This window comes from Pinus tabuliformis, chromosome 1_1, assembly GCF_031772625.1.
Source record: "Pinus tabuliformis cultivar Carrire ecotype Pingquan chromosome 1_1, CPIR1, whole genome shotgun sequence".
Classification (NCBI taxonomy): domain Eukaryota; kingdom Viridiplantae; phylum Streptophyta; class Pinopsida; order Pinales; family Pinaceae; genus Pinus; species Pinus tabuliformis.
The window spans coordinates 660,937,696-660,944,017 of NC_142297.1; the positions used below are offsets into that span (position 1 = coordinate 660,937,696).

The 6,322-nt window shown below is 39.3% G+C and overlaps 1 pseudogene; it reads left to right on the top strand.

Annotated features, from left to right (window-relative positions):
• Positions 1 to 3,867: 3,867 nt before the first annotated feature.
• Positions 3,868 to 5,702, top strand: LOC149215126 (serine carboxypeptidase-like 26 pseudogene; annotated as a pseudogene).
• The last annotated feature ends 620 nt before the right edge of the window (positions 5,703 to 6,322 follow it).

Consider the following 6,322-nt stretch of genomic DNA (forward strand, 5'->3'; position numbering starts at 1 on the left):
GCTAGAAACATCTTTTGTCACCTCGTCTGATGTCTTTTAGTCCTCCTGTGATCTGCAATCATGCTCTAATACCATGTTGAAGTTTCTAAGTTTACTCAGTTAGAAACCCTTCATGCACTTTATCTGATTTATTCTTACCTACTTGTTATTTTTCCTTATCAAGTTATTTACAAAGTAAATACTGAAAATAAACACCAATGCATGCTCAACATATTACAGATCAACAGCGAAAAGAAATAAGAACAAACACACCAAATGACACCATTATTTTTGGACTAATGTCCCCAGAAAAACCTAATGCGGGAAAACCGATGCAGTTATCTGAGGGTTTTCTTATTAAGCAATATCAGAGTACAATCTGGGTTTTAAAACTGGCCTACCCAACAGAGAATTTCCATAGCAGTAATACCTCTTTGTTTCTGACTAGCTGAAACCCCGGATAATCCTTATGGTAGCTACTCAACACCAATATGCCCTAGAAACCCCATCATCTTCCCAATTTGGACTGTGTCAGCCTCTCTTAGCCCAGTGTTGAGCCTACGTCAGCCTATATTTTCCTGCGTCAACCCCAGGAGGCCTTGCATCTCTCTGAGCCTTTGCGTCAGCTACGTTGGCCCCTCTACCACTCTGCACAACACTTAGTTGCCTCTGCATGGCCCTGTGTGAGCATTGGCTGCTCCTGCGTCTCTCTCTCTGGCTGCTCTGCTGCTATCCCGGAACTATCTCTACCTCTCTGTCTCTCTGTACTCAATGCCCCTCAGCTTCTCTCCCGATCACTAATTCTATCTCTCTTAGCAAACCTTGCTCTAGAGAATAGAATGACTAATCACTCTGGTGTATTTTCCAAGTGACCCTCAAGCCTCCTATTATACTTTTCATGTTGACATATCAACGGCCGAGATTAAGTCCCTAATCAACGGCTAAGATTAGATCTGGCTTGATCCAAGTCTTTTGGACCATTCTAACACATATTCATATTAATACACATTAATATTTTATTCTCCCTAAGTTTAGACTTAGTGACTCCATTAAAAATATTAATTATTTTAATATCTCCTGATCTGTTTAGAATCTGCCCAAACCCTTTCTGGGTATTGGAGATCTCATGTTCCCCAACATCTCCACAAAATTTCGTGCCTAGAGCACATCCAATGTTACCCCAAATCAATAGGTTGTACAGTTGGGTCCCTATAATACTAGTGATTACCCCATTACTATTGTAGTTATACCCCTTATTTATATTGTTGTGCCCCTATTACCCCCATGTTGTTATTTCTGTGCCCCATAGAATGCCTCTATTGTTATTTTTGTGGCTTTATATTATTATTGTTAGGTCGGCTGGATTATATTGTGACTCCTTAGACTCCTATATATAGAAAGGAGGTTTTGTCATTTGTATCATCCAAGAATTGTTCATTTATGTAATGTAAAGGAGGTTGCCCCCTCGAAGAGGCTAAATTCTAAGGCGTTGATCTATCTTTTCTATCTTTTCTTGAGCTGGTTTCATAACATTTGGTATGAGAGCTTTGGATTCTAGGGTTTCGCTGCTCCAAACAGGTCATCGTGGAATTTTCACTATAACTTTTTTCTTTGATGTTTCAGAAGTCACAAAAAAAACCCATTTGAGAAGAAATCGCGCTGAACATTGGGTCCGAATTTCAGATCTTTTCACGCGATATTTGCGGAGATATGATCTGAGGAAGTTGGTCTTTTTGCAGACTCCTGAATTACATTCAAAACAGGTGACCTGGGGAAAATCATCATAACTTTCTCTCTGTGGATTGGATTGAAATTTCATAAGAAGGTACAGAAATAGGACGGACTGTAGTTTATTGTATGTGTGTTTCAGATCCAAAGGTTGAAACAGTGACTCGTGGCATGTCGTACAAGTTCGCTTTACTGAACTAGTCTAAAAGCAAGTCACTGTGGGACATTTCACATAACTCTTCCTTGGAGAATCCAATTTGGGTCAGACTTGTAGAATTGGAAAGAAGACGCAGAAGGCTACTACAGGTCACAATTGCAGAACTAGATGATCCGAAATTACAGAGATACATCAGATTCAATATCAGGCTTCTATAAAGTGAAAAAAGGTGTGTAGTTTTTTTTAATTTTTTGTGTAAGCTTGGTTTAACGGAATTCAAAGGGCATAGTAAAGCATTATTATCGGTAACTGATGCCCCGAGGAAAGAAAATGAAAACACCAAGTAAGGAACCTCAAAGTTATATCATGACTCATGAAGAAGAGGAAGAAATGCTACATGATATATCAAAATTACAAGAACAAGTGCAACAAATGTCACGCTCACAAAAGCTAACAGAAGCTAAGATAAATGGTGTGGAATCTAAGATAAATGGCGTGGAATCTAAGATAAAGGGCATGGAAGCTAAGATGGATGATTCTAAGATAGATTTGAAGAGAGACATGGCAGATTTGAAGACAGATTTGAAGACAGACATGGCAGATTTGAAGACAGATTTGACAAATTTTCTACAGAAATACTTACTAATGATGAAAAGGTTGTAAAGGAAACTCATGATGTGAACAAAAGTAATGTTAATCATGATTCCATAGACTCTAATGTTGGATCGAAGACCCACCATATTCCAAAAATTGATATGAGGAAGTTTGATGGCAAGGATCCCGCCACATGGATATTACAGATGGAGCAGTTCTTCGATCTCAATAATGTGCAATACACACAAAAGGTACGTATGGCAACTGTATATTTGGAACCAAATCAGTTTGTATGGTATCAATGGCCTTGCTCTCGTAAACAATTTATCACTTGGGCAATTTTTATGGAAGAATTGATAGCACATTATGAAGATACAAAAAGCAACACTTTTTTTAGCCAATTGATAAGTCTCAAACAAAAGGGTTCAGTAATGGAGCACATTGAGGAGTTCTAAAAATTGAACATAAGGGTAAAAGATATTCCAGAGGAGCATAGGATTGATGTCTTCATAGGGTCTTTAAAGGATAATATCCAACATGATGTTTGCCTTTGGGAACCTGATTCATTAGAGAAGGCATTCAGGTTAGCAAGAAAAATGGAAAGCAAAATTATGGCAACCAGGAAGCATACCACTCACAACTATAAAGACGGAAGTGTTGTTGCCCCTAGTCTTCCACAACCTATAAGGTTGACACCACAACAATTGGAAGAAAAAAGAGCAAAAGGGCTTTGTTAAAGTTGTGATAGCAAATACACTAAAGGTCATAAGTGTGCTGAGAAGAAATTATTCTACATAGATTGTGAAGAGGAAGAAGAAAAGGAGCAAGAAAGGTCAAAAGAAGAGGATATGCTCTAGGAACAAAGCCTAGATGAAGAACAAATAAATCCGACCATATCTTGTAATGCATTGGCAGGAATTACCACTCCTCAAACCATCAAGATAGAAGGACAAATCAAGAAGAAAAAGGTAATAGTTTTGATTGATTCAGGAAGCACCCACAATTTTATTCATTGTAGGGTAGCAAAAGAATTGAATTGCTTCCTATATCCAGCACCAGAGTGTCAAGTGATGATTGCAAATGGAGGAACAATAAATTGCTCTGGAAGGTGCCATAATATCAAGCTATCCATGGGAGAATATGTATTGACTAGCCCAATGCTTTCCATTCCAATGGGAGGTGCTAATGTTGTACTAGGAGTCCAACGGCTACAATCCTTGGGTACTGTTATCACTGAAAATTCTGTTGCCAAAAAAATTTTAGCCTAGCTTAAAGACAGGGTGTTTTCGCAGCGCATGAATTCTTTTTTAGCAGTTTCGCAGCACTACCTGTTTAGGATTTGTTCGAGTTTTTAGTGGAGGCCCAAATCCTAGCATGCCTATTGTATAGAGTTTTGCTTCCCTCCAGAAATGCAGATGAGAGCAGTGACAGCGTTTTCAAGGAAGAAGTGCATTAAGTTCGTTTGTAGCAACACAGATTTGCTCAGTGCTCTCCCTGAGGCTAATACCTTGAAGATCCTTTCCTGGGACAATCGCTTTTCTCAAGTCAATGAAGTCCTTCTGATCCCAACTCAGGTTAATTATGTTGGAAAAGTAGCAAATATATATGAAGCTGGTTATCGACTAAGTGGTGGTGCATATATCATCTCCAAGTACATTGGGAATTCATGGTTGAGGGATCATGTTCGTGTCAGTGATGAGTTTTTGACAAATGAAATGTATTTGCATTTAAGTATGCGTCTCATGTTCTAATCTTTGTGTATTGACCGAATACAAGGAACCAAACGAGATGTTGAGATTTGATAAATATTACCAGCTGTTCGTGCATTAGTTCCTCCACCGACAGAGAACATAGACACCTGGTTGACATTTGTTTTTCTTTGCCAGAAAAGGGGTTCGGCGTCGTTAATTTCATATAGGATTAGGATGACTCCCGATTGCAAACATTTCGGCTTTAGCAACGGCTGCCATTGGATTGGTTTTACATCTCCATGGTGCTACAGTAAATTACAGGATGAACGGCATGGAAGAGTTTTTTTTTTTACTGGTTTTTTGAAGCAGAAGACCAGCCTTCTGAAAAACCTTTGGTTCTCTGGCTTAATGGAGGCCCTGGATGCTCATCCATCGGCTATGGAGCAGCACAGGAATTGGGTCCGTTTCTGGTAAAAACGAATGGGACAGGCCTTTCCCTGAACAGATATTCCTGGAACAGAGAAGCGAATTTGCTCTTTTTAGAATCTCCAGTGGGTGTGGGATTTTCTTATACCAATACTACTTCTCATTTGCTGGCGCCGGATGATCAATTTACTGCTGAGGATTCATACGAATTCCTTCTGAGATGGTTACAGAGATTCCCACAGTATAAAACCCATGATTTCTACATAGGAGGAGAAAGCTATGCAGGCCATTATGTACCTCAGCTTGCAGAGCTTATCCATGACCGAAGCCACACGCACTCAAAATACACTTCCATCAATTTGAAAGGCTTCATTGTGGGCAATCCTGAAACGGATGAGTTCCATGACTGGGAAGGAATAGTAGCTTATGCTTGGACCCATGCTATCATTTCTGATCAAAAGTATAATCTGATCAGGAGCATTTGCAATTTCAAAGTGTACAACTGGATAGATGAATGCGAAAATGTTGTGAATTCGGTGATGTACGACTATCAGGAGATTGACATATATAATATCTATGCACCTCGTTGTCTAGAGAACTCGAGTTCAGGAGTAAAGACGAGAGACAAGCTTACAGTTTCACAAAATAAGGTCTCGAGGAGGGCATTGGGGTTCCTATACGGTGGATATGACCCCTGTTTTGAACTATACACAAATGAATATTTCAACAGGCCTGATGTTCAAGAAGCTCTTCACGCAAATGTTACAAAGATTCCTTTCAAATGGGCAGTCTGCAACAATTCTGTGTTCAATGCATATAATTACACAATATTCTCAGTTCTTCCAATCTACACAAAACTTATCAAAAGTGGTCTAAAGATTTGGGTTTACAGTGGAGATATTGATGGGAGAGTACCTGTAACTGCCACGAAAGATAACATCAATGCATTACATTCGCCCATAGAGCAACAATGGCATCCGTGGTTCCATGACAGACAAGTGGCAGGATGGTTTATACAATACCAAGGATTAACATATCTGACATTTAGAGGAGCAGGGCACGCAGTTCCCTTAGACAAACGTAGCGAAACATTGATTGTGAATTTTTGTGCCCTGTTTGTTCCATAAAGTGTGATCTATTTCCTTTTTGGAAGATAAGATGACACAGAAGATGTCAAAGAGTATTAATGGCTTCTTAGAAAAAGAGCTACAGATTAAGGAAATTGAGTTGGTTGAGGGACTACAGTTGGTTAAGGTCAGTCAGGAGGATGAGACAGAGATAAAAAAATATAAAAAGGGCATCGATTTTGTGTGCTTCAGTTCTCAATAATTATGTTAGGCCTAAGCTTGAGGTGATCTTTGATGAGGAAAAGAAGGTAACCCACTCTAAGCTTATGAAGGATACAGAGAATGTGATTCTGAATCTCAGCATAGCAAAGGTGAAACTGAAGAATGGCAACAACAGCTATTCAATTTTGTGAGGAGTTTAGAGGAAGACTGTGTTTTTTAAATCACACAGCAGTTTCGTAGCGCGCTACGAAACTGCTGTAGGTGATGTTTTCAATGCAGAATAAACAGTTTGACCGGGAATGTTAGAAGAGAGACACTTGTACATCAATACAGCCTACAGCTCATCTGGAGACATGGTGTTTGGTAGCAGCGTTCCATACTTTGAGTTATTAAAGATTTGGGAACATGCTGCTACATTTTCGGAGGATGGTAGGAGACAGGGACCTTAAAAATAGGTG